The sequence below is a fragment of the Salvelinus alpinus genome, chromosome 6 (assembly GCF_045679555.1).
Source record: "Salvelinus alpinus chromosome 6, SLU_Salpinus.1, whole genome shotgun sequence".
Lineage (NCBI taxonomy): Eukaryota > Metazoa > Chordata > Actinopteri > Salmoniformes > Salmonidae > Salvelinus > Salvelinus alpinus.
In genome coordinates this window covers 88477826-88505325 of record NC_092091.1, presented here as the reverse complement: position 1 = coordinate 88505325, position 27500 = coordinate 88477826, and the positions used below count along the sequence as shown (strand labels likewise).

Below are 27500 nucleotides of genomic sequence, written 5' to 3'. Positions count from 1 at the left end.
GAAAATCCCTACTTAAGGGCTTACAGACCGCCTGGCCGACAAAGAGAAAGAAATTGCTTTTTGCCATATAAAAGAAGACGGAGAAAGAGAGAGAGAGTGAGGGGAGAGAGACAGAGAGAGGAGAGAGAGAGGGGGGAGATAGAGAGAGGGGAGAGAGAGAGAGAGAGGAGAGAGAGGGGAGAGAGACAGAGAGAGGAGAGAGAGGGGAGAGAGACAGAGAGAAAGAGAGAGAGGGAGAGAGAGAAATAGAGAGAGGGAGAGAGAGAAAGAGAGAGGGGAGAGGGAGTTAGAGGGGGGAGAGAGAAATAGAGAGGGGGAGAGAGAGAGAGAGAGAGAAAGAGAGAGGGAGAAGGAGAGAAAGAAAGAGAGACAAAGAAAGCGAGAGAGCGAGAGAGAGAGGGAGAGAGGGAGAGGTGAGACAGTAGGAAAGGGTGAAGAGGGAGAGAGTTAGTGGACAGGGAGAGAGTTAGTGGACAGGGAGAAGGGAAAGGAGAGGGAGAGAGTTAGTGGACAGGGAGAAAGGAAAGGAGAGGGAGAGAGTTAGTGGACAGGGAGAAGGGAAAGGAGAGAGAGAGAGTTAGTGGACAGGGAGAAGGGAAAGGAGAGGGAGAGAGTTAGTGGACAGGGAGAAGGGAAAGGAGAGAGAGAGAGTTAGTGGACAGGGAGAAGGGAAAGGAGAGAGAGAGAGTTAGTGGACAGGGAGAAGGGAAATGAGAGAGTTAGTGGGACAGGGAGAGAGTTAGTGGACAGGGAGAGAGTTAGTGGACAGGGAGAAGGGAAAGGAGAGAGAGAGAGTTAGTGGACAGGGAGAAGGGAAAGGGGAGGAAGAGAGTTAGTGGGACAGGGAGAGGGGAAAGGAGAGGGAGAGAGATAGTGGGCAGGGAGAAGGGAAAGGAGAGAGTTAGTGGGACAGGGAGAGAGTTAGTGGACAGGGAGAAGGGAAAGGAGAGAGAGAGAGTTAGTGGACAGGGAGAAGGGAAAGGAGAGGGAGAGAGTTAGTGGACAGGGAGAAGGGAAAGGAGAGAGAGAGAGTTAGTGGAAAGGGAGAAGGGAAAGGAGATAGAGAGAGTTAGTGGACAGGGAGAAGTGGAAGGAGAGAGTTAGTGGACAGGGAGAGAGTAAGTGGACAGGGAGAAGGGAAAGGAGAGAGAGAGAGTTAGTGGACAGGGAGAAGGGAAAGGAGAGGGAGAGAGTTAGTGGACAGGGAGAAGGGAAAGGAGAGGGAGAGAGTTAGTGGACAGGGAGAAGGGAAAGGAGAGAGAGAGAGTTAGTGGACAGAGAGAAGGGAAAGGAGAGGGAGAGAGTTAGTGGACAGGGAGAAGGGAAATGAGAGAGTTAGTGGGACAGGGAGAGAGTTAGTGGACAGGGAGAGAGTTAGTGGACAGGGAGAAGGGAAAGGAGAGAGAGAGAGTTAGTGGACAGGGAGAAGGGAAAGGAGAGGGAGAGAGTTAGTGGATAGGGAGAAGGGAAAGGAGAGGGAGAGAGTTAGTGGACAGGGAGAAGGGAAAGGAGAGGGAGAGAGTTAGTGGGCAGGGAGAAGGGAAAGGAGAGAGTTAGTGGGACAGGGAGAGAGTTAGTGGACAGGGAGAAGGGAAAGGAGAGAGAGAGAGTTAGTGGACAGGGAGAAGGGAAAGGAGAGGGAGAGAGTTAGTGGACAGGGAGAAGGGAAATGAGAGAGTTAGTGGGACAGGGAGAGAGTTAGTGGACAGGGAGAGAGTTAGTGGACAGGGAGAAGGGAAAGGAGAGGGAGAGAGTTAGTGGACAGGGAGAAGGGAAAGGAGAGGGAAAGAGTTAGTGGACAGGGAGAAGGGAAAGGAGAGGAAGAGAGTTAGTGGGACAGGGAGAAGGGAAAGGAGAGGGAGAGAGTTAGTGGACAGGGAGAAGGGAAATGAGAGGGAGAGAGTTAGTGGACAGGGAGAAGGGAAAGGAGAGGGAGAGAGTTAGTGGACAGGGAGAGAGTTAGTGGACAGGGAGAAGGGAAAGGAGAGGGAGAGAGTTAGTGGACAGGGAGAAGGGAAAGGAGAGGGAGAGAGTTAGTGGACAGGGAGAAGGGAAAGGAGAGGGAGAGAGTTAGTGGACAGGGAGAAGGGAAAGGAGAGGAAGAGAGTTAGTGGGACAGGGAGAAGGGAAAGGAGAGAGAGAGAGTTAGTGGACAGGGAGAAGGGAAAGGAGAGGGAGAGAGTTAGTGGACAGGGAGAAGGGAAAGGAGAGAGAGAGAGTTAGTGGACAGGGAGAAGGGACAGGAGAGGGAGAGAGTTAGTGGACAGGGAGAAGGGAAATGAGAGGGAGAGAGTTAGTGGACAGGGAGAAGGGAAATGAGAGGGAGAGAGTTAGTGGACAGGGAGAGAGTTAGTGGACAGGGAGAAGGGAAAGGAGAGGAAGAGAGTTAGTGGACAGGGAGAAGGGAAAGGAGAGGGAGAGAGTTAGTGGACAGGGAGAAGGGAAAGGAGAGGGAGAGAGTTAGTGGACAGGGAGAAGGGACAGGAGAGGGAGAGAGTTAGTGGACAGGGAGAAGGGAAATGAGAGGGAGAGAGTTAGTGGACAGGGAGAAGGGAAATGAGAGGAAGAGAGTTAGTGGACAGGGAGAAGGGAAAGGAGAGGAAGAGAGTTAGTGGACAGGGAGAAGGGAAAGGAGAGGGAGAGAGTTAGTGGACAGGGAGAAGGGAAAGGAGAGGAAGAGAGTTAGTGGACAGGGAGAAGGGAAAGGAGAGGGAGAGAGTTAGTGGACAGGGAGAAGGGAAAGGAGAGGGAGAGAGTTAGTGGGACAGGGAGAAGGGAAAGGAGAGGGAGAGAGTTAGTGGACAGGGAGAAGGGAAAGGAGAGGGAGAGAGTTAGTGGACAGGGAGAAGGGAAAGGAGAGGGAGAGAGTTAGTGGGACAGGGAGAAGGGAAAGGAGAGAGAGAGAGAAGGAGATGGCGATAAAGGATATAGAGAGAGGAAGAGAGAGAGAACTGACAAACCAGCGGTAATACCAAATATGGACAATGCGTTCCGAGCTCCCCCCTCACCTTCCTCGCCCACGAGGCCTGAATGCAGTGCGTGCATTTCTGTGTGTGTGCGAGGAGCGGGGGAATCTCTGCTTTAATCTGTGTACTAATCTCTCAACCACAAAACAAATGAAAAGTGTAAATCCAGGGTTCTGACGTAGGTCCCCCTCTCTCTCTCTCTCTCTCTCTCTCTCTCTCTCTCTCTCTCTCTCTCTCTCTCTCTCTCTCTCTCTCTCTCTCTCTCTCTCTCTCTCTCTCTCTCTCTCTCTCTCTCTGTCTCTCTCTCTGTCTCTCTCTCTCTCTCTCTGTCTCTATCTCTGTCTCTCTCTCTCTCATTTTCTCTTTACTATCTATCCCCCCATTCTCTATCCATCTCCATCACTCTTTTCCTCTTGTCAATCTATCCCCTAATTCTGTCTTTTTTTATTATGGATCCCCATTAGTTCCTGCCAAGGCAGCAGCTACTCTTCCTGGGGTTTATTATGGATCCCCATTAGTTCCTGCCAAGGCAGCAGCTACTCTTCCTGGGGTTTATTATGGATCCCCATTAGTTCCTGCCAAGGCAGCAGCTACTCTTCCTGGGGTTTATTATGGATCCCCATTAGTTCCTGCCAAGGCAGCAGCTACTCTTCCTGGGGTTTATTATGGATCCCCATTAGTTCCTACCAAGGCAGCAGCTACTCTTCCTGGGGTTTATTATGGATCCCCATTAGTTCCTGTCAAGGCAGCAGCTACTCTTCCTGGGGTTTATTATGGATCCCCATTAGTTCCTACCAAGGCAGCAGCTACTCTTCCTGGGGTTTATTATGGATCCCCATTAGTTCCTGCCAAGGCAGCAGCTACTCTTCCTGGGGTTTATTATGGATCCCCATTAGTTCCTGCCAAGGCAGCAGCTACTCTTCCTGGGGTTTATTATGGATCCCCATTAGTTCCTGCCAAGGCAGCAGCTACTCTTCCTGGGGTTTATTATGGATCCCCATTAGTTCCTGCCAAGGCAGCAGCTACTCTTCCTGGGGTTTATTATGGATCCCCATTAGTTCCTGCCAAGGCAGCAGCTACTCTTCCTGGGGTTTATTATGGATCCCCATTAGTTCCTGCCAAGGCAGCAGCTACTCTTCCTGGGGTTTATTATGGATCCCCATTAGTTCCTGCCAAAGCAGCAGCTACTCTTCCTGGGGTTTATTATGGATCCTAATTAGTTCCTGCCAAGGCAGCAGCTACTCTTCCTGGGGTTTATTATGGATCCCCATTAGTTCCTGCCAAGGCAGCAGCTACTCTTCCTGGGGTTTATTATGGATCCCCATTAGTTCCTGCCAAGGCAGCAGCTACTCTTCCTGGGGTTTATTATGGATCCCCATTAGTTCCTGCCAAGGCAGCAGCTACTCTTCCTGGGGTTTATTATGGATCCTCATTAGTTCCTGCCAAGGCAGCAGCTACTCTTCCTGGGGTTTATTATGGATCCCCATTAGTTCCTGCCAAGTCAGCAGCTACTCTTCCTGGGGTTTATTATGGATCCCCATTAGTTCCTGCCAAGGCAGCAGCTACTCTTCCTGGGGTTTATTATGGATCCCCATTAGTTCCTGCCAAGGCAGCAGCTACTCTTCCTGGGGTTTATTATGGATCCTCATTAGTTCCTGCCAAGGCAGCAGCTACTCTTCCTGGGGTTTATTATGGATCCCCATTAGTTCCTGCCAAGTCAGCAGCTACTCTTCCTGGGGTTTATTATGGATCCCCATTAGTTCCTGCCAAGGCAGCAGCTACTCTTCCTGGGGTTTAATATGGATCCCCATTAGTTCCTGTCAAGGCAGCAGCTACTCTTCCTGGGGTTTATTATGGATCCCCATTAGTTCCTGCCAAGTCAGCAGCTACTCTTCCTGGGGTTTATTATGGATCCCCATTAGTTCCTGCCAAGGCAGCAGCTACTCTTCCTGGGGTTTATTATGGATCCCCATTAGTTCCTGTCAAGGCAGCAGCTACTCTTCCTGGGGTTTATTATGGATCCCCATTAGTTCCTGCCAAGGCAGCAGCTACTCTTCCTGGGGTTTATTATGGATCCCCATTAGTTCCTGCCAAGGCAGCAGCTACTCTTCCTGGGGTTTATTATGGATCCCCATTAGTTCCTGCCAAGGCAGCAGCTACTCTTCCTGGGGTTTATTATGGATCCCCATTAGTTCCTGCCAAGGCAGCAGCTACTCTTCCTGGGGTTTATTATGGATCCCCATTAGTTCCTGCCAAGGCAGCAGCTACTCTTCCTGGGGTTTATTATGGATCCCCATTAGTTCCTGCCAAGGCAGCAGCTACTCTTCCTGGGGTTTATTATGGATCCCCATTAGTTCCTGCCAAGGCAGCAGCTACTCTTCCTGGGGTTTATTATGGATCCCCATTAGTTCCTGCCAAGGCAGCAGCTACTCTTCCTGGGGTTTATTATGGATCCCCATTAGTTCCTGCCAAGGCAGCAGCTACTCTTCCTGGGGTTTATTATGGATCCCCATTAGTTCCTGCCAAGGCAGCAGCTACTCTTCCTGGGGTTTATTATGGATCCCCATTAGTTCCTGCCAAGGCAGCAGCTACTCTTCCTGGGGTTTATTATGGATCCCCATTAGTTCCTGCCAAGGCAGCAGCTACTCTTCCTGGGGTTTATTATGGATCCCCATTAGTTCCTGCCAAGGCAGCAGCTACTCTTCCTGGGGTTTATTATGGATCCCCATTAGTTCCTGCCTATTATGACATCTTCGTCTTTTTTTGTTCAGTTTAGTCACATGATTTCTCAATTTGCAGTACGTTTGCCAATCAGTTGTGCAGCCAGACTTATTTGCTATTACTTTGCCTCATCCCTCTCAACCATACTATTTTTTTCAATTCCTCATCAATCCACTGGGATTTAACAGTTTTTACAGTCATTTACATAATGGATGCATGTTTATTAGTAACTGGGATAAGAAATGTCATACATGTATCAAGTGCAGTGTCTGTTTGCTCCTCATTACACACCACAGACCAACAGACATTCTTTACATCAACATAGGAATCACAAACAAAACCGTATTGGATGACCTCTCATACACTATATTAGGGCTTTGGAACGTTGGTTTTCCTAGATATGGCTGCTATATCGTGATCACTACATCCGATGGATGTGGATACTGCTTTAAAACACATTTCTGCAGCATTATTAAAGATGTGATCAATACATGTTGATGATTACATTCCTGTTCTGTTTGTAACTGCTAGGTGGACTGATAACCTGAACCAGGTTGTAGGCATCTCTGTCTCCTCTTTCATTAATATATTCTCTGTCTCTCTCTCTTGTCCCCCATCTCTCTCTCCTCTTTCATTCATCTATTCTCTGTCTCTCTCTTCTCCCCCATCTCTGTCTCCTCTTTCATTCATCTATTCTCTGTCTCTCTCTTCTCCCCCATCTCTCTCTTTCTCTTTCATTCATCTCATCCCTTAATCTCTATGTACCCCTCTTTTCTCCCCATCACTCAGTTTCTCTCCCTCTCTAGACCCATGCAATCTTCCTCGCCCTTCTCCGTCCCTGTGTACCCCTCTCTGTCCTTTCTTCCCCTCCTCCTTTCTCTCCACCTCTCATCTTCCCCTCCTCCTTTCTCTCCACCTCTCATCTTCCTCTTCTCTCTCAGGGAGAGACTTAATGAGAAGAGAGCTCCCTCCCGTATTCTCCATACAATCTCTCTCTCTTCCTTCTCTCTCTACTTCTGAGAAGAGGAGCTTCCGTATGCTCCACAATTACTCTTGTTCACCCTCTCTCTCTCTGGACCCCAATCTCTCTATCTGCATTTATCTCTCCCTCTCTCTGTATCTCTCTCTCTCTCTCTCTCGCTCTCTCTCCCTCTCTCTCTCCCTCTCTCTCTCACTCTCTCTATCTCTCTCACTCTCCTCCCAGGAGAAGAGAAAAGGCAGAGAGATAGAGAGTGAGAGAGAGAGAAAGAGAGAGCTTAGGGTCTGTATCTCCTAACCCTAAGAGATAACATCAGAGAACAGACAGAACACAATGAGACGAGAGGTCCTTAGTGTTTGGATATTAAACAGACTTAGAGTGTTAGAGCAGACAGGTCCTTAGGGAAAGGGCATTTAGACAGTATCTCTACACGTCATTTATCACTGGGCTTTACTAGTGGGAAAGAGCCTTCAGACAGTATCTCTACACGTCATTTATCACTGGGCTTTACTAGTGGTAAAGGGCCTTCAGACAGTATCTCTACACGTCATTTATCACTGGGCTTTACTAGTGGGAAAGGGCCTTCAGACAGTATCTCTACACGTCATTTATCACTGGGCTTTACTAGTGGGATAGGGCCTTCAGACAGTATCTCTACATGTCATTTATCACTGGGCTTTACTAGTGGGATAGGGCCTTCAGACAGTATCTCTACACGTCATTTATCACTGGGCTTTACTAGTGGGATAGGGCCTTCAGACAGTATCTCTACACGTCATTTATCACTCGGCTTTACTAGTGGGATAGGGCCTTCAGACAGTATCTCTACACGTCATTTATCACTGGGCTTTACTAGTGGGAAAGAGCCTTCAGACAGTATCTCTACACGTCATTTATCACTGGGCTTTACTAGTGGGAAAGGGCCTTCAGACAGTATCTCTACACGTCATTTATCACTGGGCTTTACTAGTGGGAAAGAGCCTTCAGACAGTATCTCTACACGTCATTTATCACTGGGCTTTACTAGTGGGAAAGAGCCTTCAGACAGTATCTCTACACGTCATTTATCACTGGGCTTTACTAGTGGGAAAGAGCCTTCAGACAGTATCTCTACATGTCATTTATCACTGGGCTTTACTAGTGGGATAGAGCCTTCAGACAGTATCTCTACACGTCATTTATCACTGGGCTTTACTAGTGGGATAGAGCCTTCAGACAGTATCTCTACATGTCATTTATCACTGGGCTTTACTAGTGGGAAAGAGCCTTCAGACAGTATCTCTACATGTCACTTATCACTGGGCTTTACTAGTGGGATAGAGCCTTCAGACAGTATCTCTACATGTCATTTATCACTGGGCTTTACTAGTGGGAAAGAGCCTTCAGACAGTATCTCTACACGTCATTTATCACTGGGCTTTACTAGTGGGAAAGAGCCTTCAGACAGTATCTCTACATGTCATTTATCACTGGGCTTTACTAGTGGGAAAGAGCCTTCAGACAGTATCTCTACATGTCATTTATCACTGGGCTTTACTAGTGGGATAGAGCCTTCAGACAGTATCTCTACATGTCATTTATCACTGGGCTTTACTAGTGGGAAAGAGCCTTCAGACAGTATCTCTACATGTCATTTATCACTGGGCTTTACTAGTGGGAAAGAGCCTTCAGACAGTATCTCTACACGTCATTTATCACTGGGCTTTACTAGTGGGATAGGGCCTTCAGACAGTATCTCTACATGTCATTTATCACTGGGCTTTACTAGTGGGATAGGGCCTTCAGACAGTATCTCTACACGTCATTTATCACTGGGCTTTACTAGTGGGAAAGAGCCTTCAGACAGTATCTCTACACGTCATTTATCACTGGGCTTTACTAGTGGGAAAGAGCCTTCAGACAGTATCTCTACACGTCATTTATCACTGGGCTTTACTAGTGGGATAGGGCCTTCAGACAGTATCTCTACATGTCATTTATCACTGGGCTTTACTAGTGGGATAGGGCCTTCAGACAGTATCTCTACACGTCATTTATCACTGGGCTTTACTAGTGGGATAGAGCCTTCAGACAGTATCTCTACACGTCATTTATCACTGGGCTTTACTAGTGGGAAAGAGCCTTCAGACAGTATCTCTACACGTCATTTATCACTGGGCTTTACTAGTGGGATAGGGCCTTCAGACAGTATCTCTACATGTCATTTATCACTGGGCTTTACTAGTGGGATAGAGCCTTCAGACAGTATCTCTACACGTCATTTATCACTGGGCTTTACTAGTGGTAAAGAGCCTTCAGACAGTATCTCTACACGTCATTTATCACTGGGCTTTACTAGTGGGAAAGAGCCTTCAGACAGTATCTCTACATGTCATTTATCACTGGGCTTTACTAGTGGGAAAGAGCCTTCAGACAGTATCTCTACACGTCATTTATCACTGGGCTTTACTAGTGGGATAGAGCCTTCAGACAGTATCTCTACATGTCATTTATCACTGGGCTTTACTAGTGGGAAAGAGCCTTCAGACAGTATCTCTACATGTCATTTATCACTGGGCTTTACTAGTGGGAAAGAGCCTTCAGACAGTATCTCTACACGTCATTTATCACTGGGCTTTACTAGTGGGATAGAGCCTTCAGACAGTATCTCTACATGTCATTTATCACTGGGCTTTACTAGTGGGAAAGAGCCTTCAGACAGTATCTCTACATGTCATTTATCACTGGGCTTTACTAGTGGGAAAGAGCCTTCAGACAGTATCTCTACACGTCATTTATCACTGGGCTTTACTAGTGGGAAAGAGCCTTCAGACAGTATCTCTACATGTCATTTATCACTGGGCTTTACTAGTGGGAAAGAGCCTTCAGACAGTATCTCTACACGTCATTTATCACTGGGCTTTACTAGTGGGATAGAGCCTTCAGACAGTATCTCTACATGTCATTTATCACTGGGCTTTACTAGTGGGATAGAGCCTTCAGACAGTATCTCTACATGTCATTTATCACTGGGCTTTACTAGTGGGATAGAGCCTTCAGACAGTATCTCTACACGTCATTTATCACTGGGCTTTACTAGTGGGAAAGAGGCTTCAGACAGTATCTCTACACGTCATTTATCACTGGGCTTTACTAGTGGGAAAAAGCCTTCAGACAGTATCTCTACATGTCATTTATCACTGGGCTTTACTAGTGGGAAAGAGCCTTCAGCCAGTATCTCTACATGTCATTTATCACTGGGCTTTACTAGTGGGAAAGAGCCTTCAGACAGTATCTCTACATGTCATTTATCACTGGGCTTTACTAGTGGTAAAGGGCCTTCAGACAGTATCTCTACACGTCATTTATCACTGGGCTTTACTAGTGGGATAGGGCCTTCAGACAGTATCTCTACACGTCATTTATCACTGGGCTTTACTAGTGGGAAAGAGCCTTCAGACAGTATCTCTACACGTCATTTATCACTGGGCTTTACTAGTGGGATAGGGCCTTCAGACAGTATCTCTACACGTCATTTATCACTGGGCTTTACTAGTGGTAAAGGGCCTTCAGACAGTATCTCTACACGTCATTTATCACTGGGCTTTACTAGTGGGAAAGGGCCTTCAGACAGTCTCTCTACACGTCATTTATCACTGGGCTTTACTAGTGGGATAGAGCCTTCAGACAGTATCTCTACACGTCATTTATCACTGAGCTTTACTAGTGGGAAAGAGCCTTCAGACAGTATCTCTACACGTCATTTATCACTGGGCTTTACTAGTGGGATAGGGCCTTCAGACAGTATCTCTACACGTCATTTATCACTGGGCTTTACTAGTGGTAAAGGGCCTTCAGACAGTATCTCTACACGTCATTTATCACTGGGCTTTACTAGTGGGAAAGGGCCTTCAGACAGTCTCTCTACACGTCATTTATCACTGGGCTTTACTAGTGGGATAGAGCCTTCAGACAGTATCTCTACACGTCATTTATCACTGGGCTTTACTAGTGGGAAAGGGCCTTCAGACAGTATCTCTACACGTCATTTATCACTGGGCTTTACTAGTGGGAAAGAGCCTTCAGACAGTATCTCTACACGTCATTTATCACTGGGCTTTACTAGTGGGAAAGAGCCTTCAGACAGTATCTCTACACGTCATTTATCACTGGGCTTTACTAGTGGGAAAGAGCCTTCAGACAGTATCTCTACACGTCATTTATCACTGGGCTTTACTAGTGGGAAAGAGCCTTCAGACAGTATCTCTACACGTCATTTATCACTGGGCTTTACTAGTGGGAAAGGGCCTTCAGACAGTATCTCTACATGTCATTTATCACTGGGCTTTACTAGTGGGAAAGGGCCTTCAGACAGTATCTCTACACGTCATTTATCACTGGGCTTTACTAGTGGGAAAGGGCCTTCAGACAGTATCTCTACACGTCATTTATCACTGGGCTTTACTAGTGGGAAAGAGTCTTCAGACAGTATCTCTACATGTCATTTATCACTGGGCTTTACTAGTGGGAAAGAGCCTTCAGACAGTATCTCTACACGTCATTTATCACTGGGCTTTACTAGTGGGAAAGAGCCTTCATACAGTATCTCTACATGTCATTTATCACTGGGCTTTACTAGTGGGAAAGAGCCTTCAGACAGTATCTCTACACGTCATTTATCACTGGGCTTTACTAGTGGGAAAGAGCCTTCAGACAGTATCTCTACATGTCATTTATCACTGGGCTTTACTAGTGGGAAAGAGCCTTCAGACAGTATCTCTACACGTCATTTATCACTGGGCTTTACTAGTGGGAAAGGGCCTTCAGACAGTATCTCTACATGTCATTTATCACTGGGCTTTACTAGTGGTAAAGAGCCTTCAGACAGTATCTCTACACGTCATTTGAGATTTCAGTGCATTCGGGAAAGTCTTGGTGGTTCCAAACTTCTTCCATTTAAGAATGATGGAGGCCACTGTGTTCTTGGGGACCTTCAATGCTGCAAAAATGTTTTGGTACCTTTCCTCAGATCTGTGCATCGACACAATCCTGTCTCGGAGCTCTACGGACAATTCCTTCGACCTCATGGCTTGGTTTTTGCTCTGACATGCACTGTCAACTATGGGACCTTATATAGACAGGTGTGTGCCTTTCCAAATCATGTCCAATCAATTGAATTTACCACAGGTGGACTCCAATCAAGTTCTAGAAACATCTCAAGGATGATCAATGGAAACAGGATGCACCAGAGCTCAATTTCGAGTCTCATAGCAAAGGGTCTGAATACTTATGTAATGAAGGTATTTATGTTTCATTTATTTTTTTATACATTTGCAAACATTTCTAAAAACCTGCTTTTCGCTTTGTCATTATGGGGTATTGTGATGTCATGGGGTATTGTGATGTCATTATGGGGCATTGTGATGTCATTATGGGGTATTGTGATGTCATTATGGGGTATTGTGATGTCATTATGGGGTATTGTGTGTAGATTGATGAAATGTTGCTTAAGTATACTGCAGTATACTGTATATAGTGGGATGTATATTGTAGTATAATGCAGTACACTGTATATAGTGGGATGCATATTGTAGTATACTGTATATAGTGGATGTATACTGTAGTATACTGTATACAGTGGGATGTATTTTGTAGTATACTGTATATAGTGGGATGTATACTGTAGTATACTGTATATAGTGGATGTATACTGTAGTATAATGCAGTGTACTGTATATAGTGGGATGCATATTGTAGTATACTGTATATAGTGGATGTATACTGTAGTATACTGTATATAGTGGGATGTATATTGTAGTATACTGTATATAGTGGGATGTATATTGTAGTATACCGTACATAGTGGATGTATACTGTAGTATACTGTATACAGTGGGATGGATTTTGTAGTATACTGTATATAGTGGGATGTATACTGTAGTATACTGTATATAGTGGGATGTATACTGTAGTATATGGATATAGTGGATGTATATTGTAGTATACTGTATATAGTGGAATGTATATTGTAGTATACTACATTATACTGTATATAGTGGGCTGTATATTGTAGTATACTGTATATAGTGGGATGTATATTGTAGTATAATGCAGTATACTGTATATAGTGGGATGCATATTGTAGTATACTGTATATAGTGGGATGTATAGTGTAGTATACTGTATATAGTGGATGTATACTGTAGTATACTGTATACAGTGGGGTGTATTTTGTCGTATACTGCATATAGTGGGATGTATACTGTAGTATACTGTATATAGTGGGATGTATATTCTAGTATACTGTATATAGTGGAATGTATATTGTAGTATACTACATTATACTGTATATAGTGGGATGTATATTGTAGTATACTGTATATAGTGGGATGTATATTGTAGTATAATGTATTATATTGTATATAGTGGGATGTATATTGTAGTATACTGTATATAGTGGAATGTATATTGTAGTATACTACATTATACTGTATATAGTGGGATGTATATTGTAGTATACTGTATATAGTGGAATGTATATTGTAGTATACTGCATTATACTGTATATAGTGAATGTATATTGTAGTATAATGTAGTATAGTGGGATGTGTATTGTAGTATAATGCAGTATAGTGGGATGTGTATTGTAGTATAATGCAGTATACTGTATATAGTGGAATCTACATAACAGATGGCAGGGAATACAGTTTGTCCAGAGGTCAGGTAGAAACAGGCAGATGTTAGAGCTAATAGTGAGACACACACACACACACACACACACACACACACACACACACACACACACACACACACACACACACACACACACACACACACACACACACACACACACACACACACACACACACACACACACAGCTAGGCTATTTATAGTCTGTCAGGTTACAGTATCCCACCTCCATACTGAGAGAGAAAAAATGACTATTGAACCTCCCCTCTGGATCAATAACGAGAGAGAGAGAGAGGGAGAGAGAGAGAGGGAGAGGGAGAGGGAGAGAGATGGAGGGAGAGGGAGAGAGAGGGAGAGGGAGAGGGAGAGGGAGAGAGAGGGAGGGAGAGAGAGAGAGAGAGAGAGAGGGAGAGAGAGAGGGAGAGGGAGAGGGAGGGAGAGGGAGGGAGAGAGAGAGAGAGAGAGAGAGAGAGAGAGGGAGAGGGAGAGAGAGACGGAAATTATCATTTTCAATATGAGCACAGGGTCATGTTGGACACATTGAGAAACGAGGCCAATCACAGTGTTTGGCCCAGTCCAGTGCTACTGATCTACTATGGGCGTACGCCTTGCTTCAGACAACACATAACTTAAACCACATCAGCCTCAAACGAGGCCAACTAGGACCAAAATGAACACCTAATGAGATTCCTAATCATATTGGATCCACCTCAAACTATGGTTGAGATGAGATCCCATCAACAGCTTCGCTACTTGAACAGCTGTTATGTAGTCTACATAGTGTTATACTCTATGTATCTCTATGATGTCATTTCACCAGGTCTCCCTTGTAAAATAAAGGATAAATATTCATATAAATAAACTTTTTTGTATTCGTAGACAACAGATCTGTTTCTGCTTCCAGCACAATTATTTCCATCCATTTCCCATGCATTTCCTATCCATTTCCCATCCATTTCCCATCCATTTCCCATCCATTTCCATCCATTTCCCATCCATTTCCCATGCATTTCCTATCCATTTCCCATCCATTTCCCATCCATTCCCATCCATTTCCTATCCATTTCCCATCCATTTCCCATCCATTTCCCATCCATTTCCCATGCATTTCCCATCCATTTCCCATCCATTTCCCATGCATTTCCCATCCATTCCCATCCATTTCCTATCCATTTCCCATCCAATACCCATCCATTTCCCATGCATTTCCCATGCATTTCCCATCCATTTCCCATCCATTCCCATTTCCCATCCATTTCCCATCCATTTCCCATCCATTTCCCATGCCATTTCCCATCCATTTCCCATCCATTTCCCATCCATTGTCTTGAAAGCCCATCTATCCAGGGACACACAGCTACTGTCCGGTAGAATACGCCAAGTAGCAGTGTCACGTTCGTCAATATGAATGGACCAAGGTGCAGTGTGGTCGGTGTACATTTTCCTTTAATAAATGAACACCGAACAAAAACAACAAACTACCAAAACGAAACGCTAAATATTAGTGCTGACATGCAACTATCCATAGACAAGATCCCACAAAACACAAAGGGGAAATGGCTGCCTAAATATGATCCCCAATCAGAGACAACGATAAACAGCTGCCTCTGATTGGGAACCATAACAGGCCAACATAGACATACAACCCCGACCCAACCAACATAGAGAATAAACACCTAGATGACCCACCCTAGTCACACCCCGACCCAACCAACATAGAGAATAAACACCTAGATGACAACACCCTAGTCACACCCCGACCCAACCAACATAGATATATAATCACCTAGATGACCCACCCTAGTCACACCCCGACCCAACCAACATAGATATATAATCACCTAGATGACCCACCCTAGTCACACCCCGACCCAACCAACATAGAGAATAATCACCTAGATGACAACACCCTAGTCACACCCCGACCCAACCAACATAGAGAATAAAAAGCTCTCTATGGTCAGGGTGTGACACACAGTTCAACAGTGACATCCAACATTAACGATTCGATTACAACTAAAATATGAAAGAAAAAAAAAAACGCACATTGCTTCCGCCATTTCTCCCGTCTGTCCAATTAGTGTGCCACTTAGTGCTTGATGTCGCCTAGTTCCGTAACGCCTGAGGTTTGGTCCGTGTTGAATTAATCAGAGTTAATTTGTTAAGAAACAAAAAAAAGGGGCATTAATTAATCAAATAATGAAATAGGATGCTTCTTTGTACGCAAGCCATCGTTACTAACACATGGGTTAGCCGTTGGCTCCATCGCTTAATAGGTCAGGCCCAGGCTTCCCTATTCAACTGAATGTTTTTCTTCCTTCAGCGCTAGTCAGGGCCAATTACTTTCGGGTGGGTGCACACGCTAAGCTAAGCTAACGCTAACCGGGCCAGTATTACTCACGGATGGATGCACACGCTAAGCTAATGCTAAGCTAACGCTAAGTCATGTTGCATTAGTTTGCGGATGGGAGCACTAAAATGCTAATCGCTAATAGCTTCCTCCTGCTGCCTCTCAGGGCAGAAAGGGCTAGTTGAGCAGGCAGAGAACAGATAGAACCCAGAGAGAGTTTCACATCCCCGTGGACTACATCACACTAGCTGAATATAGCTACAGTAGGCTTCCACCACAAATGACAACCCTATTTCCTAATACTCTATGGGCCCTGGTCAAAAGTAGTGCACTATATAGGGAATAGGGTGCCATTTGGAACGCACACCTACTCTAATCCCCCTTGTTTTTATCGTTAGCATGAATGGCTAATGAAGAAAAATCCCCTATTCAAGTATTCAAGTCATTGTGAGGTAATTGTATTAGAAGAGTTCTAGATCCCATGTCACTGCATTCCGAGGGAGAATCTCATGGGCTGCAGTTCACAGGTTCCCCAAGCAGAACTAATATCTGTCAAAACAAGAGGTTATGTAGCATAGACCTATATCATGTTTCCGTGGTTTATCATGTCCTACTAGTGTAGTTGACTACCAGAGACTAATTCAGAGGGTTGGTTATGTCCTACTAGTGTAGTTGGAGACTAATTCAGAGGGTTGGTCATGTCATACTAGTGTAGTTGGAGACTAATTCAGAGGGTTGATTATGTCCTACTAGTGTAGTTTGAGACTAATTCAGAGGGTTGGTCATGTCATACTAGTGTAGTTTGAGACTAATTCAGAGGGTTGGTCATGTCATACTAGTGTAGTTGGAGACTAATTCAGAGGGTTTATCATGTCATACTAGTGTAGTTGGAGACTAATACAGAGGGTTGATCATGTCCTACTAGTGTAGTTGGAGACTAATTCAGAGGGTTGGTTATGTCCAACTAGTGTAGTTGGAGACTAATTCAGAGGGTTGATTATGTGCTACTAGTGTAGTTGGAGACTAATTCAGAGGGTTTATCATGTCCTACTAGTGTAGTTGGAGACTAATTCAGAGGGTTGATTATGTCCTACTAGTGTAGTTGGAGACTAATTCAGAAGGTTGGTCATGTCATACTAGTGTAGTTGGAGACTAATTCAGAGGGTTGATTATGTCCTACTAGTGTAGTTGGAGACTAATACAGAGGGTTGATCATGTCCTACTAGTGTAGTTGGAGACTAATTCAGAGGGTTGATCATGTCCTACTAGTGTAGTTGGAGACTAATTCAGAGGGTTGGTTATGTCCTACTAGTGTAGTTGGAGACTAATACAGAGGGTTTATCATGTCCTACTAGTGTAGTTGGGGACTAATTCAGAGGGTTGATCATGTCCTACTAGTGTAGTTGGAGACTAATTCAGAGGGTTGGTCATGTCCTACTAGTGTAGTTGGAGACTAATTCAGAGGGTTGGTCATGTCCTACTAGTGTAGTTGACTAATTCAGAGGGTTGATTATGTCCTACTAGTGTAGTTGGAGACTAATTCAGAGGGTTGATTATGTCCTACTAGTGTAGTTGACTACCGGAGACTAATTCAGAGGGTTGATAATGTCCTACTAGTGTAGTTGGAGACTAATTCAGAGGGTTTATCATGTCCTACTAGTGTAGTTGGAGACTAATTCAGAGGGTTGATTATGTCCTACTAGTGTAGTTGGAGACTAATTCAGAGGGTTGAGTATGTCCTACTAGTGTAGTTGGAGACTAATTCAGAGGGTTGGTCATGTCATACTAGTGTAGTTGGAGACTAATTCAGAGGGTTGATTATGTCCTACTAGTGTAGTTGGAGACTAATTCAGAGGGTTGGTTATGTCCAACTAGTGTAGTTGGAGACTAATTCAGAGGGTTGATTATGTCCTACTAGTGTAGTTGGAGACTAATTCAGAGGGTTTACCATGTCCTACTAGTGTAGTCGGAGACTAATTCAGAGGGTTGATTATGTCCTACTAGTGTAGTTGGAGACTAATTCAGAGGGTTGGTCATGTCATACTAGTGTAGTTGGAGACTAATTCAGAGGGTTGATTATGTCCTACTAGTGTAGTTGGAGACTAATACAGAGGGTTGATCATGTCCTACTAGTGTAGTTGGAGACTAATTCAGAGGGTTGGTTATGTCCTACTAGTGTAGTTGGAGACTAATTCAGAGGGTTGGTTATGTCCTACTAGTGTAGTTGGAGACTAATACAGAGGGTTTATCATGTCCTACTAGTGTAGTTGGAGACTAATTCAGACGGTTGATCATGTCCTACTAGTGTAGTTGGAGACTAATTCAGAGGGTTGGTCATGTCCTACTAGTGTAGTTGGAGACTAATTCAGAGGGTTGGTCATGTCAGAGGGTTGCACCCCTTCTGAAAAAACCTACACTCGATCCCTCCGATGTCAACAACTACAGACCAGTATCCCTTCTTTCTTTTCTCTCCAAAACTCTTGAACGTGCCGTCCTTGGCCAGCTCTCCTGCTATCTCTCTCAGAATGACCTTCTTGATCCAAATCAGTCAGGTTTCAAGACTAGTCATTCAACTGAGACTGCTCTTCTCTGTGTCACGGAGGCGCTCCGCACTGCTAAAGCTAACTCTCTCTCCTCTGCTCTCATCCTTCTAGACCTATCGGCTGCCTTTGATACTGTGAACCATCAGATCCTCCTCTCCACCCTCTCCGAGCTGGGCATCTCCGGCGCGGCCCACGCTTGGATTGCGTCCTACCTGACAGGTCGCTCCTACCAGGTGGCGTGGCGAGAATCTGTCTCCGCACCACGTGCTCTCACCACTGGTGTCCCCCAGGGCTCTGTTCTAGGCCCTCTCCTATTCTCGCTATACACCAAGTCACTTGGCTCTGTCATATCCTCACATGGTCTCTCCTATCATTGCTATGCAGACGACACACAATTAATCTTCTCCTTTCCCCCCTCTGATAACCAGGTGGTGAATCGCATCTCTGCATGTCTGGCAGACATATCAGTGTGGATGACGGATCACCACCTCAAGCTGAACCTCGGCAAGACGGAGCTGCTCTTCCTCCCGGGGAAGGACTGCCCGTTCCATGATCTCGCCATCACGGTTGACAACTCCATTGTGTCCTCCTCCCAGAGTGCTAAGAACCTTGGCGTGATCCTGGACAACACCCTGTCGTTCTCAACTAACATCAAGGCGGTGACCCGTTCCTGTAGGTTCATGCTCTACAACATTCGCAGAGTACGACCCTGCCTCACGCAGGAAGCGGCGCAGGTCCTAATCCAGGCACTTGTCATCTCCCGTCTGGATTACTGCAACTCGCTGTTGGCTGGGCTCCCTGCCTGTGCCATTAAACCCCTACAACTCATCCAGAACGCCGCAGCCCGTCTGGTGTTCAACTTTCCCAAGTTCTCTCACGTCACCCCGCTCCTCCGCTCTCTCCACTGGCTTCCAGTTGAAGCTCGCATCCGCTACAAGACCATGGTGCTTGCCTACGGAGCTGTGAGGGGAACGGCACCTCCGTACCTTCAGGCTCTGATCAGGCCCTACACCCAAACAAGGGCACTGCGTTCATCCACCTCTGGCCTGCTCGCCTCCCTACCTCTGAGGAAGTACAGTTCCCGCTCAGCCCAGTCAAAACTGTTCGCTGCTCTGGCACCCCAATGGTGGAACAAACTCCCTCACGACGCCAGGTCAGCGGAGTCAATCACCACCTTCCGGAGACACCTGACACCCCACCTCTTTAAGGAATACCTAGGATAGGATAAAGTAATCCTTCTAACCCCCCCCCCTTAAAAGAGTTAGATGCACTATTGTAAAGTGGTTGTTCCACTGGATATCATAAGGTGAATGCACCAATTTGTAAGTCGCTCTGGATAAGAGCGTCTGCTAAATGACTTAAATGTAAATGTAATGTCCTACTAGTGTAGTTGACTAATTCAGAGGGTTGATTATGTCCTACTAGTGTAGTTGGAGACTAATTCAGAGGGTTGATTATGTCCTACTAGTGTAGTTGACTACCGGAGACTAATTCAGAGGGTTGATAATGTCCTACTAGTGTAGTTGGAGACTAATTCAGAGGGTTTATCATGTCCTACTAGTGTAGTTGGAGACTAATTCAGAGGGTTGATTATGTCCTACTAGTGTAGTTGGAGACTAATTCAGAGGGTTTATCATGTCCTACTAGTGTAGTTGGAGACTAATTCAGAGGGTTGATTATGTCCTACTAGTGTAGTTGGAGACTAATTCAGAGGGTTTATCATGTCCTACTAGTGTAGTTGGAGACTAATTCAGAAGGTTTATCATGTCCTACTAGTGTAGTTGGAGACTAATTCAGAGGGTTTATCATGTCCTACTAGTGTAGTTGGAGACTAATTCCGAGGGTTGATTATGTCCTACTAGTGTAGTTGGAGACTAATTCAGAGGGTTGATTATGTCCTACTAGTGTAGTTGGAGACTAATTCAGAGGGTTGATTATGTCCTACTAGTGTAGTTGGAGACTAATTCAGAGGGTTTATCATGTCCTACTAGTGTAGTTGGAGACTAATTCAGAGGGTTTATCATGTCCTACTAGTGTAGTTGGAGACTAATTCAGAGGGTTTATCATGTCCTACTAGTGTAGTTGGAGACTAATTCCGAGGGTTGATTATGTCCTACTAGTGTAGTAGGAGACTAATTCAGAGGGTTGATTATGTCCTACTAGTGTAGTTGGAGACTAATTCAGAGGGTTTATCATGTCCTACTAGTGTAGTTGGAGACTAATTTAGAGGGTTTATCATGTCCTACTAGTGTAGTTGGAGACTAATTCAGAGGGTTTATCATGTCCTACTAGTGTAGTTGGAGACTAATTCAGAGGGTTTATCATGTCCTACTAGTGTAGTTGGAGACTAATTCAGAGGGTTGATTATGTCCTACTTGTGTCGTTGGAGACTAATTCAGAGGGTTGATTATGTCCTACTAGTGTAGTTGGAGACTAATTCAGAGGGTTGATTATGTCATACTAGTGTAGTTGGAGACTAATACAGAGGGTTGATCATGTCCTACTAGTGTAGTTGGAGACTAATTCAGAGGGTTGATCATGTCCTACTAGTGTAGTTGGAGACTAATTCAGAGGGTTGGTTATGTCCTACTAGTGTAGTTGGAGACTAATACAGAGGGTTTATCATGTCCTACTAGTGTAGTTGGGGACTAATTCAGAGGGTTGATCATGTCCTACTAGTGTAGTTGGAGACTAATTCAGAGGGTTGGTCATGTCCTACTAGTGTAGTTGGAGACTAATTCAGAGGGTTGGTCATGTCCTACTAGTGTAGTTGACTAATTCAGAGGGTTGATTATGTCCTACTAGTGTAGTTGGAGACTAATTCAGAGGGTTGATTATGTCCTACTAGTGTAGTTGACTACCGGAGACTAATTCAGAGGGTTGATAATGTCCTACTAGTGTAGTTGGAGACTAATTCAGAGGGTTTATCATGTCCTACTAGTGTAGTTGGAGACTAATTCAGAGGGTTGATTATGTCCTACTAGTGTAGTTGGAGACTAATTCAGAGGGTTGAGTATGTCCTACTAGTGTAGTTGGAGACTAATTCAGAGGGTTGGTCATGTCATACTAGTGTAGTTGGAGACTAATTCAGAGGGTTGATTATGTCCTACTAGTGTAGTTGGAGACTAATTCAGAGGGTTGGTTATGTCCAACTAGTGTAGTTGGAGACTAATTCAGAGGGTTGATTATGTCCTACTAGTGTAGTTGGAGACTAATTCAGAGGGTTTACCATGTCCTACTAGTGTAGTTGGAGACTAATTCAGAGGGTTGATTATGTCCTACTAGTGTAGTTGGAGACTAATTCAGAGGGTTGGTCATGTCATACTAGTGTAGTTGGAGACTAATTCAGAGGGTTGATTATGTCCTACTAGTGTAGTTGGAGACTAATACAGAGGGTTGATCATGTCCTACTAGTGTAGTTGGAGACTAATTCAGAGGGTTGGTTATGTCCTACTAGTGTAGTTGGAGACTAATTCAGAGGGTTGGTTATGTCCTACTAGTGTAGTTGGAGACTAATACAGAGGGTTTATCATGTCCTACTAGTGTAGTTGGAGACTAATTCAGACGGTTGATCATGTCCTACTAGTGTAGTTGGAGACTAATTCAGAGGGTTGGTCATGTCCTACTAGTGTAGTTGGAGACTAATTCAGAGGGTTGGTCATGTCAGAGGGTTGCACCCCTTCTGAAAAAACCTACACTCGATCCCTCCGATGTCAACAACTACAGACCAGTATCCCTTCTTTCTTTTCTCTCCAAAACTCTTGAACGTGCCGTCCTTGGCCAGCTCTCCTGCTATCTCTCTCAGAATGACCTTCTTGATCCAAATCAGTCAGGTTTCAAGACTAGTCATTCAACTGAGACTGCTCTTCTCTGTGTCACGGAGGCGCTCCGCACTGCTAAAGCTAACTCTCTCTCCTCTGCTCTCATCCTTCTAGACCTATCGGCTGCCTTTGATACTGTGAACCATCAGATCCTCCTCTCCACCCTCTCCGAGCTGGGCATCTCCGGCGCGGCCCACGCTTGGATTGCGTCCTACCTGACAGGTCGCTCCTACCAGGTGGCGTGGCGAGAATCTGTCTCCGCACCACGTGCTCTCACCACTGGTGTCCCCCAGGGCTCTGTTCTAGGCCCTCTCCTATTCTCGCTATACACCAAGTCACTTGGCTCTGTCATATCCTCACATGGTCTCTCCTATCATTGCTATGCAGACGACACACAATTAATCTTCTCCTTTCCCCCCTCTGATAACCAGGTGGTGAATCGCATCTCTGCATGTCTGGCAGACATATCAGTGTGGATGACGGATCACCACCTCAAGCTGAACCTCGGCAAGACGGAGCTGCTCTTCCTCCCGGGGAAGGACTGCCCGTTCCATGATCTCGCCATCACGGTTGACAACTCCATTGTGTCCTCCTCCCAGAGTGCTAAGAACCTTGGCGTGATCCTGGACAACACCCTGTCGTTCTCAACTAACATCAAGGCGGTGACCCGTTCCTGTAGGTTCATGCTCTACAACATTCGCAGAGTACGACCCTGCCTCACGCAGGAAGCGGCGCAGGTCCTAATCCAGGCACTTGTCATCTCCCGTCTGGATTACTGCAACTCGCTGTTGGCTGGGCTCCCTGCCTGTGCCATTAAACCCCTACAACTCATCCAGAACGCCGCAGCCCGTCTGGTGTTCAACTTTCCCAAGTTCTCTCACGTCACCCCGCTCCTCCGCTCTCTCCACTGGCTTCCAGTTGAAGCTCGCATCCGCTACAAGACCATGGTGCTTGCCTACGGAGCTGTGAGGGGAACGGCACCTCCGTACCTTCAGGCTCTGATCAGGCCCTACACCCAAACAAGGGCACTGCGTTCATCCACCTCTGGCCTGCTCGCCTCCCTACCTCTGAGGAAGTACAGTTCCCGCTCAGCCCAGTCAAAACTGTTCGCTGCTCTGGCACCCCAATGGTGGAACAAACTCCCTCACGACGCCAGGTCAGCGGAGTCAATCACCACCTTCCGGAGACACCTGACACCCCACCTCTTTAAGGAATACCTAGGATAGGATAAAGTAATCCTTCTAACCCCCCCCCCTTAAAAGAGTTAGATGCACTATTGTAAAGTGGTTGTTCCACTGGATATCATAAGGTGAATGCACCAATTTGTAAGTCGCTCTGGATAAGAGCGTCTGCTAAATGACTTAAATGTAAATGTAATGTCCTACTAGTGTAGTTGACTAATTCAGAGGGTTGATTATGTCCTACTAGTGTAGTTGGAGACTAATTCAGAGGGTTGATTATGTCCTACTAGTGTAGTTGACTACCGGAGACTAATTCAGAGGGTTGATAATGTCCTACTAGTGTAGTTGGAGACTAATTCAGAGGGTTTATCATGTCCTACTAGTGTAGTTGGAGACTAATTCAGAGGGTTGATTATGTCCTACTAGTGTAGTTGGAGACTAATTCAGAGGGTTTATCATGTCCTACTAGTGTAGTTGGAGACTAATTCAGAGGGTTGATTATGTCCTACTAGTGTAGTTGGAGACTAATTCAGAGGGTTTATCATGTCCTACTAGTGTAGTTGGAGACTAATTCAGAAGGTTTATCATGTCCTACTAGTGTAGTTGGAGACTAATTCAGAGGGTTTATCATGTCCTACTAGTGTAGTTGGAGACTAATTCCGAGGGTTGATTATGTCCTACTAGTGTAGTTGGAGACTAATTCAGAGGGTTGATTATGTCCTACTAGTGTAGTTGGAGACTAATTCAGAGGGTTGATTATGTCCTACTAGTGTAGTTGGAGACTAATTCAGAGGGTTGATCATGTCCTACTAGTGTAGTTGGAGACTAATTCAGAGGGTTTATCATGTCCTACTAGTGTAGTTGGAGACTAATTCAGAGGGTTTATCATGTCCTACTAGTGTAGTTGGAGACTAATTCCGAGGGTTGATTATGTCCTACTAGTGTAGTAGGAGACTAATTCAGAGGGTTGATTATGTCCTACTAGTGTAGTTGGAGACTAATTCAGAGGGTTTATCATGTCCTACTAGTGTAGTTGGAGACTAATTTAGAGGGTTTATCATGTCCTACTAGTGTAGTTGGAGACTAATTCAGAGGGTTTATCATGTCCTACTAGTGTAGTTGGAGACTAATTCAGAGGGTTTATCATGTCCTACTAGTGTAGTTGGAGACTAATTCAGAGGGTTGATTATGTCCTACTTGTGTCGTTGGAGACTAATTCAGAGGGTTGATTATGTCCTACTAGTGTAGTTGGAGACTAATTCAGAGGGTTGATTATGTCATACTAGTGTAGTTGGAGTCTAATTCAGAGGGTTGATTATGTCCTACTAGTGTAGTTGGAGACTAATTCAGAGGGTTGATTATGTCATACTAGCGTAGTTTGAGTGCCTTGCAGTCGGAGGTCGAGCAGTTGCCATACCAGGCAGTGATGGAACCAGTCAGGATGCTCTCGATGGTGCAGCTGTAGAACCTTTTGAGTATCTGAGGACCCATGCCAAATCTTTTCAGTCTCCTGAGGGGTAATAGGTTTTGTCGTGCCCTCTTCATGACTGTCTACAGAGGGTAGTGCGTACAGCTCAGTACATCACTGGGGCCAAGCTTCCTGCCACCCAGGACCTATATACCAGACGGCCTATATACTAGGCGGTGTCAGAGGAAGACCCCCCCCCCCCTCGTTGTTTTTACACTGCTGCGACTCACTGTTTATTATCTATGCATAGTCACTTCACCCCTACCTACATGTACAAATGACCTCTAACCTGTACCCCCACACTCCTCCGCCACACTCCCCTGTTTATAGCCTCGGTATTGTGATTTTATTGTGTTATTTTTATTAAATGTTTTACTTTAGTTTTTTTGGTAAATATGTACTTAACTCTATTTCTTGAACTACATTGTTGGTTAAGGGCTTGTAAGTAAGTCTTTCACTGTAAGGTCTACACCTGTTGTATTCGGCGCATGTGACAAATAACATTTGATTATGTATTATGATGGCAGATGTGTGAGAAGTGACTGTGAGGACGAGAGGCACACCGAGGTCAACACACAGTGTTTTGATTACATGCAATCCTCAGATTACACTGTATGTGTGTGAGTGTTTGTATGTCTGTGCGTGTGCGTGAGTGAGTGTGTGTGTGTGTGTGTGTGTGTGTGTGTGTGTGTGTGTGTGTGTGTGTGTGTGTGTGTGTGTGTGTGCGTGCGTGTGTGTGTGTGTGTGTGTGTGTGTGTGTGTGTGTGTGTGTGTGTGTGTGTGTGTGTGTGTGTGTGTGTGTGTGTGTGTGTGTGTGTGTGTGTGTGTGTGTGTGTGTGTGTGTGTGTGTGTGTGTGTGTGTGTGTGCGATTACACGTGTCATGAGACCAGCTCCTTGCTTATCCTACAGATGAGATTTGAATCACACAGAGTTGTTCCTTGTCGGGTCACATGATCACAACAATGTACCTTCTGACTCCGACCCTTCGTCTCACGGCAGGATAATAATCCTGCAGCAACAGGACACGTGAATTATTACGCGGATTATAATAAATAGACAACAACATGTGGAAAAAGTAAAGGGGCGTGAATCCTTGTTTTTGTGCGGCGGCACCGATTGGCCGAGGTAATACATGTAAGCCTTACGAAGCATTATAAAAGGTGTCATTAAGACTCGTTAGATATAATGTGTCTGTCTGCTCTATCAGATTTACTATTAGATACATCCTTCCCCCAAGTGATGACCTTTCTCTTCCCTTTGATACGGTTAAGTAGAAATTGTGCACCGCTGTGGCATGTAAAAGCCTGGTAGATTAAATGAAGTGCCCTGTGATAGAGACCACATAGTAAATTCAATAAATATTTTGTAGTATGAATACATTTAAAGTGACATGTGCCTCTGTGCACCGTCTGTGACTTTCTAGGAGGATTTGAACCCACTTAAAACCCCCTAAAACATCTCCCACGTTTTCCACCATCGTTGTAAAGCCCTAGTTGTCTTGTTACTTTGACAAACAAGTCATTTCTGAAGATGATGAGATTGGCGATTTATTTATTTACATCTGTGCTCATTTTATTAAGGTCAACTCTGTTTACGTGAACCGAACTCTCCATTTTAATATGATGAAAATATTCCTTTTCAAATATTATTTTTCAAAATACATTTTTACATCTCAGAGTCAAATCACAGCGTAAAAGTAGGTGAGCTGGTTCTAGTCTTTAAGACTATTTTCTGGGGTTTTGTGTTGGAAAACTGAGAGAGTGTCGAGAAAAACAAGTCAACCCTGTTACCCATAGACAGACAGGTTAGAATAACAAGTCAACCCTGTTACCCATAGACAGACAGGCTAGAATAACAGGTCAACCCTGTTACCCATAGATAGACAGGCTAGAATAACAAGTCAACCCTGTTACCCATAGACAGACAGGCTAGAATAACAAGTCAACCCTGTTACCCATAGACAGACAGGCTAGAAACACATGTCAACCCTGTTACCCATAGACAGACAGGCTAGAATAACAAGTCCACCCTGTTACCCATAGATAGACAGGCTAGAATAACAAGTCAACTCTGTTACCCATAGATAGACAGGCTAGAATAACAAGTCAACCCTGTTACCCATAGACAGACAGGCTAGAATAACAAGTCAACTCTGTTACCCATAGACAGACAGGCTAGAATAACAAGTCAACTCTGTTACCCATAGACAGACAGGCTAGAATAACACGTCAACCCTGTTACCCATAGACAGACAGGCTAGAATAACAAGTCCACCCTGTTACCCATAGATAGACAGGCTAGAATAACAAGTCAACCCTGTTACCCATAGATAGACAGGCTAGAATAACAAGTCAACCCTGTTACCCATAGACAGACAGGCTAGAATAACAAGTCAACCCTGTTACCCATAGACAAACAGGCTAGAATAACAAGTCAACTCTGTTACCCATAGATAGACAGGCTAGAAACACACGTCAACCCTGTTACCCATAGACAGACAGGCTAGAATAACAAGTCCACCCTGTTACCCATAGACAGACAGGCTAGAATAACAAGTCCACCCTGTTACCCATAGACAGACAGGCTAGAATAACACGTCAACCCTGTTACCCATAGACAGACAGGCTAGAATAACAAGTCAACCCTGTTACCCATAGACAGACAGGCTAGAATAACAAGTCAACCCTGTTACCCATAGACAGACAGGCTAGAAACACACGTCAACCCTGTTACCCATAGACAGACAGGCTAGAATAACAAGTCCACCCTGTTACCCATAGATAGACAGGCTAGAATAACA

The 27500-nt window shown here is 45.0% G+C and overlaps 1 protein-coding gene across 1 annotated transcript in view; it reads right to left on the bottom strand.

Moving 5' to 3' along the window:
• The window catches only part of ptprdb (protein tyrosine phosphatase receptor type Db), a 294094-nt gene that overhangs the window by 197434 nt on the left and 69160 nt on the right, over positions 1 to 27500 (bottom strand). The gene's annotated exons all lie outside the window — the stretch shown is intronic.